This window comes from Mastomys coucha, unplaced genomic scaffold (genome assembly GCF_008632895.1).
Source record: "Mastomys coucha isolate ucsf_1 unplaced genomic scaffold, UCSF_Mcou_1 pScaffold16, whole genome shotgun sequence".
NCBI lineage: Eukaryota > Metazoa > Chordata > Mammalia > Rodentia > Muridae > Mastomys > Mastomys coucha.
In genome coordinates, this window is record NW_022196898.1 from 104,021,661 (window position 1) to 104,030,538 (window position 8,878).

General features: G+C 38.1%; 1 long non-coding RNA gene across 1 annotated transcript in view; it reads right to left on the reverse strand.

Moving 5' to 3' along the window:
- Positions 1-2,232: 2,232 nt before the first annotated feature.
- LOC116093981 overlaps positions 2,233-8,878 on the reverse strand; it is a 46,588-nt gene continuing 39,942 nt past the window's right edge. Inside the window, exons 5-6 of the long non-coding RNA XR_004119908.1 lie at positions 5,670-5,767; positions 2,233-2,383 (exon numbers count right to left, since the gene is read on the reverse strand). This is a non-coding gene — a long non-coding RNA (uncharacterized LOC116093981). The remainder of the gene's footprint in view (positions 2,384-5,669; positions 5,768-8,878) is intronic.

Here is an 8,878-nt window from a genome sequence, read left to right on the forward strand (position 1 = left end):
AATGTACCAAGGAATGCAAGGCTGCCATAACTCCCTACAAACATAAGAGACTTGAAGCTTGGATGAAAGTATATAGGGAACTGGGCGGTCCATTAACTAATGCAGGCCTTGCCACTGCAGTTATGCAGATAACACAAGGTAACAAGCAGAACCCGGGTACATGCTTTTGGTGTGGACAACTGGGACACCTTAAAAATCAATGTCCCAATAAAGGAAGAGCAGCAGAAACAGGGGCTATGCAGGACCATCCAAAACAACCTGGATTGTGTCCAAGATGTAAAAAGGGAAATCATTGGGCCAATGAATGCAGATCAATGAAAGATATTAATGGACAGCCACTTACTACAGGCTATGGTGGAGCCAGGTCAAAAAATGGGCAGCAGGGCCCTCGCCCACAGGGCCTGCAAATATATGGGGTAATGGAGAGCAAGCCAGAGTGGAATTGGCCAACCCTGTGGCATCCCAACCAGTGCAGAGAGTCACTAAGGGGAGCACAGGATTGGACCTCTGCTCTGCCACCAGACTTGTACTAACCCCTCAGATGGGCGTTTAGTTAATAGAAACAGATTTCCAAGGTCCACTCCCCAAGAGAACAGTGGGGTTACTAATTGGCCGTTCATCATCAGCATTAGAGGGGTTAGTTATTCATCCTGGTGTCATAGATTCTTATTATACTGGGGTTGTTAAGATTATGATTTCCTCCCCCCAAGGGATTGTTTCCATCTCCCCCGGAGATAGATTAGCTCAGGTTCTAATTCTTCCCAGTTGTCATGAAATGTTTCCATCACAAAATAAAGAACAAGGAAAAGGAAGGTTTGGTTCTATGGGATCAGATGGAGCCTTTGTAAACCTACACCTGGATCAATGTCCTCTTTTGGAGATAAGAGTGGATGGAAAGAAAATTTTAGGGCTTTTTGATACTGGCACTGATAGAAGTATTACAACAAAGAAGGATTGGCCCAAGGGATGGCCTCTTCAAGAGTCCTCTCAAACTTTCCAAGGATTAGGTTATGCAAAAACCCCCACCATGAGTGCAAGAGAATTGCCCTGGGAAGATGCAGAGGGACATTCAGGGAAAATCCAGCCGTTTGTACTTGAACTTCCGGTATCATTATGGGGATAAGATCTATTATTAGAAATGGGATTTACATTAACTAATGAAGGAGATTATACTGAGACTTCTCATGGTATTATTCAGGCCATGGGATATCATCCTTCCTTTGGTCTAGAGAAATGATGGATCATCCGTTGCAGGATCTTCACATAGCCATAGTCCATGTGAATTCCACCAGAGTTGACCTGTCCTTGCTAGTGGATTGACATCCTGGATCTCTCATGCTATGAATCATCTGAAAGAATGGGTGGGTATTGGAACCGTGGGTGCTTTCCTGGTCGTTGTCAGTATATTGGCATTGTGGTGTATCTATGTGGGTCCAGCAGCAATGACAGGCTGCTTTGGTAGTGCAAGCATTTGCAGCCCTGGAGGCAGGATAATCTCCACAGGCTTGGTTAACTATTCTGAATGTTCTTCTTCACACTCAGGATGCAAGGCTAAGCTCTGCACTAGAGATCAACTTCTAGAGGTCTCTTGGAGAGCACGTCTGATTGCATGTGGGTTGATGCCTCAGGTCCCACCTTCAGGAAAAAGGCATAGGACAGGCAGGGCACCAACTTGGCTGCTATAGGTTAGGGCTCTGGCAAATAAATCACCTAAGACAGAGGCATGTACCGAGTGAGTGGCTATGTTAACTAAGCCTGGTTTGTAGTACAAACTAGCAGTACGTGTTCTCAACGACAGGTTTGATATTTTGCCAAGAGATATTAACTAAGCCTGGTTTGTAGTACAAACTAGCTGTACGTGTTCTCAAAGACGGGTTTGATATTTTGCCAAGAGATATTTCCATCAGGTTGTAATGCCATTGCAATGTTCTTCTCATGGTTACTGGAGATCAGACCTCTACTCTTGCCTGTTGCATTTAAAGCAAAAAGGGGGAACTGTGGGGAGCCACAGCTGCCACTCTATATATTTGGCACCTGGTCTCCGGCCAGAGCAGAGAGCATTGTGATAAACAAGCCTTTATTTGGAAAAGCTAGAGTGCCTCCAGTTTGTGATGCAAGCTGGCATGATTTCCTGCAGCCTATTATGTTTTGCCACGTAGCCGATGCTGATTGGGACTAGGGAAAGTATTTAACCCGTGAGGGCTAGGGGCTAGAGAAGAGAGAGGAGAAAAGAGAAGAGAGAAAGAAGAAGAAATAAATGAATGATTCTGTAGTACAAGGTTCCTGAATAAACTTCTTGGAAAAGAGTTCGTGGTTGCCTCCTTATTTCCGCTGGTCAGTGAGGCGGCGACACTGCTCTGAGAAAACACTGAACAACAGCAACCTGTGGGGGAAGAGGTTTTTACCTTACACTTTTATAAGTGCATTTATGCTTGTATTTATTTCTCCTTTGCTCATGGTTATGTATGTTTATTCATTCATAAATGCATAATGTTAGTTGAAATAATTTATGTTAATCTTCTTTAATGAGCACAGGGAAAATAGTACTGTCTTAATGGTGATACTTCAAATATTCAATGTTTGGAAAAACAATCATTACATAGTAAAGGTTCTATACAGTAATATGTTATTAAATTAAATGTTTGTTTTGAGGATCTATGCTGGAGAAACTTAAAAACTAAGTGGCCTTTTCTGATACCATTTATATCCTTTGAGAGGACACTGAAATAATATTTATTGTTTTCCTATATGAAGTTTGAGGTTGCTTGATATGTAACAATAAATGACAATGTGAAGATCAAAATTATCAGTACAAATATTTCCACAGACCAACAAAAAAGGTACACTAATGAGAATTTAGAATCCTTTGGGACCTTGAGAAATAGGGAATGTAAATTATAGACTTTGAAGCATTTTGACATGTATACACTTGATTTTATAAAATGATAGATGTTCAGTATAGAGGATACAAGAAATTCAGAAGATTATCCAAATGGATTATTTTTAAATTTAAATTTGGACAATATTAGTAAATAATAGGAATGTAAGAAATATACAGCATGTTGTAAGTGGGAATGTGATGGCTGGCTATCGCATTCCCACTTAGAGTGACTTACAGAATGACTCTGGCTTGTGTTGAATTGACTAGCATGGAACCCATTGCAGTTGCTTTAAGAATTCTTTTGACAGATTTTATGTTTGATGGACTCACAGACAGCCTATTCTGTTTGTGAAGAAGTTTAATTCTTAGGAATTATGCTTTACTCTTCCTACATGAGAACTGAAAATAGCTCCCATCATATTCCTAATTTTTATTGGGTAAATTAAAGGCAAAAAATATCAAATGAAATAAGTATGACAAAAAATTTCTTAAGGGCTTTCTTTCACTCTCTTTATTTTTATAATACTGACACTCATAATGGATAAGTTGACTATTCTCGGTGGAATGCTGTTGTTTCACTTCTGCTGACTTCTAAACAAAACACCATAACCAAAAGGATAAATAACAGGCTAACCTGGCTACTTGTTCCCAACATATTATTAAGCTGCAATATATTTCCTCTGAGAAACAAATGCCCCACTATTTCTTCATATATATATATATATATATATATATATATATATATATATATATATATGAATTTGACTTCAGCCATGGCAGAGAGCTGAGGAAATATAACTTGACAAAGCTTGGTTCAGCTAATGAGAGGTGAGGGAGTTGAGAGCTTTTCCCAGGAATGAGGGTTTTCATTACAGCTTTTGGGAGGTAGGAAGCATTGAAGAGAGGGATTAAATAGCAGGGGAAAGAGAGGGCATGATTAGATTTTGCCTTTGAAGAGATATATTAGAAAATACGCTGTCAGAGTCTGACAGTTACCTTCGGCTTTCTCGGTTACAGCAATATTGTTCTCTCAAATAAGACTGTTTGGGGAAGCATTTTTCACTTCAGGCTTTTCAGTTTGAGCAAAATAATGGAGCAAGTTGTTGGCATTATTTGTTAATAAAAATGAGACACGAATGTGATATTTTTATTAGAATGGTCATTCTCATATTTTGCTACTGTGATGTCAGTTCCTACCTCTCTAAATGTGATACTTTGTATTACTGCAGGAAGCAACAGTACTGTGCACACATCACTCTAACTACAGCTAGCAGCATCATGCTGTGAGCAGACATCAACAATGCTAACTGTCAGCACTTGATGAAGTCTTGTTACCTGTTGCCAAGGACTTAAATGGGAAGCTTTAACTAGCTGAATTTTTCTGCATGCATTAAAACTACTCATTAAAAATATAAAAATTTACCATATAAAAGCAAGCTTAACAAAGATAGCTAAATGGAAAGCATTCTCAAAATTGTTATATATGAATTTTGTTCTCCTTTTGTGTCAATGAGGTTTTAGGAGAGCTAGAACTCCTGTGTATTTCTCCTATCACAGATATTCTTACTTCTAAGATTTCCATAATGGTGGTTTTCACTCTAAAAGTGGCTACATTGTATAAAATTGTCAAAATACAAATTTTAAGTGAGAATAAGGAAAAAGTATCAAAATTAAATATCATACCAACATTTAACTTAACAGTATCAACAGCAACATTTGATTTGACTATAACTTCATTTAATAGCAACAATTGATATAACTTTATTTAAACCCTTAAGCAATTATGTGATTTAAATACTGAAAACACTTTACAGGATGGCTATGTTCAAGGTTTACAGAGAATTTTAATCCAGCAACATGGCTGATCTGATCACACCCAAAGACTTTCTAGGTCTGTGTGATCTGGCTGGAATTGAGATAAGCTCTTAGTACATACAGTTAATCCTTAACAATGGGAGTAAAGCTAGCTTATAGAAGGAGGTACCCATGTTTGAAAGTGGGATCTAAATGAGGGGCAGGCAAAGTGATGAATGAGAGAAAGATTTGACAGTACAAGTCAGAGACAACATATGCCCAACTCTCAGGAGAATAGCACAGGAAAGAGAATGTATTTAAAGAGCAGAGCAGGGAAAGTCAGTCAGAAGGGAGTCAGTGCAGAGAATGCAATGCAGTGGAGTTGCATTCATGGCATTCAGTGCAGATTAGCAGAGGCAGGTGAAGCCAGAGAATAAGAAAGAACCAGAAGATTAGAATAGATTGTCAGAGTTAGTTTGAGGCCAAGCAATGCAAAGTGAGAAGCTGAGAGAAGCTAGATTGAATCAATCAGCTTGGAGAGGAATTTGAGCCAGAATAGTTAAGTTGAAACAGCTAGAGGTCAGAAATAACTAGAAAGGAGGGTGACCTTATTCATCAGTGAGCCTCTGAGATGGCAATTACATCAGGCAAATAAAAGTGACTATTACAAAATGTGAGTAAGATTTACATATTTCTGTTTCTATTTATTCTTCTAGGTGTACCTTCATAAACAATTAAAGAGCTTTAAATCTAAGTTAAAACATTTGAGCTTAAATTTTATGAATAAATGATCATTTTAAGTATGATATAGTTTTGTTTCTAACCAATATGAATTAGCAATGTCCAGAGTTACCTACCTGCTGAAAAAATACCAGGTAATGTACATGAGAAACTTATTTTTCTAAAAGCTACAAATAAAGAAAAAAGTCAATAAGCATCTGAGAGATGGGAAATTATGTAATATATTCAAATTTATAAATATATTTTCACTTACCATTGGTGAAAAATGACAAGCATCAGTGGAAGCATGAGGTAATGAAGGACAGCCAACAATAGGCTGTTCACCAGTCTTACACTGAGAGCTGCTCCCATCTGCTGAACCAATCACAAAAGCAAAGCTGGAAGAGATTTAACTGTGTTCAAATTACTAAACTGAATCCTACACAAGGATTCAAAACCAATTCTAGGAATATGAAAGTACCCCACACCCTAACAGGAGAGGGAACAGTAACAAAGCCTTAAAAAAGTAGGAGAAAATTCACCTAGGACCAACACAGGTGTTAGAGTGAGAAAACACCTCAGAATTGCCTTTGTTACCCACCTGTTTAAAATGTCTCAAAAAACAGAAAATATTTTAAAATCTCACAGTAATTTTTAAAGTGAAAACAAAAGGAATATAAAAGAGATGAACTTAAACAATATAGAAAATAAATGAAAATTCTAAAGTCTGTTTTGAAATGATTAAATTAATAAAACTTGAACCTAACTTATCAATAGTAGGAAGAAATGTGTACAGAATTAACATGCATTCAAATCAGAATGGCACAGCTAAGAATAATCATGGTGATATTAATTTGAAATTGTGAGATGATAATTTAAAATGCTGACACTATTCTGGAAGAATAGAATGGATATCTGGATATCCACTAAATGTGCAGATGAGAACCTCTGGCTGAGAAACTGTCGACATAGATATGTTCACCAGTGGATTACACTAAGTAAATAAAGAACTTATAAATGAGAATATACACAAAGGTGTATAAAATTAATGATTTTTTTATGTTTCACAACTGTGAAATTATTCTGATATCAAAAGATAAATTTGTATCACCTAAAAATAAAATAACAAAAAGTTTGAAACTTGTGCTGTGAGAATCTCTATCTACATTTTATTAATTTCTACATTTTCTTAAGTTAATATAGAGGATTTTTTTTTTAATTCACGAATCTCTTAAGTGCTTTAGGTGAGTCCAATATGTCCTTGTTCCCATAGGTAGCAGCATACACAACAGACTCCAGAGCTGAAATTCTGTCTAGCTCCTGAGTAACTCCTATTGCCCTATTCTATACACACAGTCTGTGGATATTGTGAACCTGACTGCTTTAGCCAAGAGTCAACAAAGGTTTTTTTCAGGTCTTCCTCCTATGCTACCATTCTGGTCAATCAGGAGCATATTGAAGGCTCTGTAAACTCTGTAAGCACAGAATCAAAGTTTATCTTCTTTCCTGAATATGGAAGAAGTCATTGTCTCCATATGACAACTCTTCTTTTTCCATGGGTTCATAGTGGTACTCATGGATGGCTGGTGTCACACATGACAACAAAGAGAGTAACCTCACTTGTACATTTGAGTTCATTAAAAATAGACTGTGCCATTAGCTATAAATATTTTTTCTTGATTTGTGCATTTTGATTGATGCCTGGACAAAACAAGCAATTAAAAACTTCAGTCCCAAGAACAAAGATGTCATAGCCATGGTTTTGAGTGTAAGAAATGAGCTGAAGAGACTACAACCATCTATCTAGGTTCTCCTGAGGTCTGCAGTGAGCTCATACCTCATTTGTATGGGCAGTGCTTTAAGCCATTGTGTTTGTGAATGGAGAATATGGTAGTATTTTTAACTGCCTGTATTTCAGAGACTTGATAGGATAGATTTGAAGATGTTCATTCATAGAAAGGACACCTTGTAAAGCTACACAGAAAAAGGGCCCAGGAAAGCACCATAACAGGATTCTCTGAGGAGGAAGCAGAAGTTCTGGGGTATCTAGCTATCCTCAGTCATAGCCATCTCATCTTTCCCTTCTATAATAATTGCCTCTCCAGACGTTTGCGACAAGAATTATTATTTCTCTATTTTTGTTCTTAAATGGGTTACCAAACATTAGACATTAGAAAAGTAAACCCTCCAAATGCGTATGCTGCTGGTGCCTGGGGATGGCGTTTTAGGATGGTTAGGAAAACCTGGATCCTGAGAGTAGAATTGTAATGATATGTTTAGAGATGGGAAAGCAGAAGAGAGTAAACACAAACCATGGAATCTCTATTGCCTATACTTTCCATGTTCTTAATGTAACTAGAGTTCCACACCCTAATAGCCTTTGGATCTTGGACTTCTTGGCTTTGAAAATTATAAGAAATGGTTTAGTCCCTGGGAGCTCTGAGGGTACTAGTTAGTTCATATTGTTGTTCATCCTAAGAGGCTGCAGACCTTTCAGCTCCTTGGGTCCTTTTTCTAGCTCCTTCATTGGGCACCCTGTGCCCAGTCCAATGGATGGTTGTGAGTCTCTACTTCTGTATTAATCAGACATTGTCAAAGCCTCTCAGGAGACAGCTATATCAGGCTCCTGTCAGCCAGCACTTGCTGACATTCACAATAGTGTCTGGGTTTGATGATTGACTATGGAAAGGATTCCCAGGTGGAACAGTCTCTGGATTGTCCTTCTTTCAGTCTCTGTTTCATAGTTTATCTTTACAACTCCTTAGATGGAGTTTTGTTCCCCCTTCTAAGAAGAAACAAAGAATCTACACTTTGATCTTTCTTCTTCTTGAGTTTCTTGTGGTTGGTGGATTGTATTTTGGGTATCCTGAGCTTCTGGGCTAATATCCACTTATCAGAGAGTGCATACCATGTGTGTTCTTTTGTGATTGGGTTACCTCACTCAGGATGATATTCTCCAGATCCATCCATTTCCCTAGGAATTTCATAAATTCATTGTTTTTAATAGCTGAGTAGTACTCCATTGTGTAGATATACCGCATTTTCTGTATCCATTCCTCTGTTGAGGAACATTTGGGTTGTTTCTAGTTTCTGGCTATTATAAATAAGGCTGCTATGAACATAGTGGAGCATGTGTCCTTATTAAATGTTGGAGCATCTTCTGGGTATATGCCCAGTATCCTCAGAGCTCCCAGGGACTAAACCATCAACCAAAGAGCATACATAGTGAGACTCATGGCTCCAGCAGCATATGTACAGCAGAGGATGGCCTAGTTGGTCATCAATTGGAGGAGAGGCCCTTGGCCCTGTGAAGGTTTATGCCCCAGTATAGGGGAATGCCAGTGCCAGGAAGTGGGAGAGGGTGAGCAGGGGGAGGTGGGAGGAAACAGGGTTTGTTTTTTGTTTTTGGTTTTGGTTTTGGAGGGGTAACCAGGAGAGGAGATATCATTTGAAATGTAAATAAAGAAAATATCTAATAAAAAA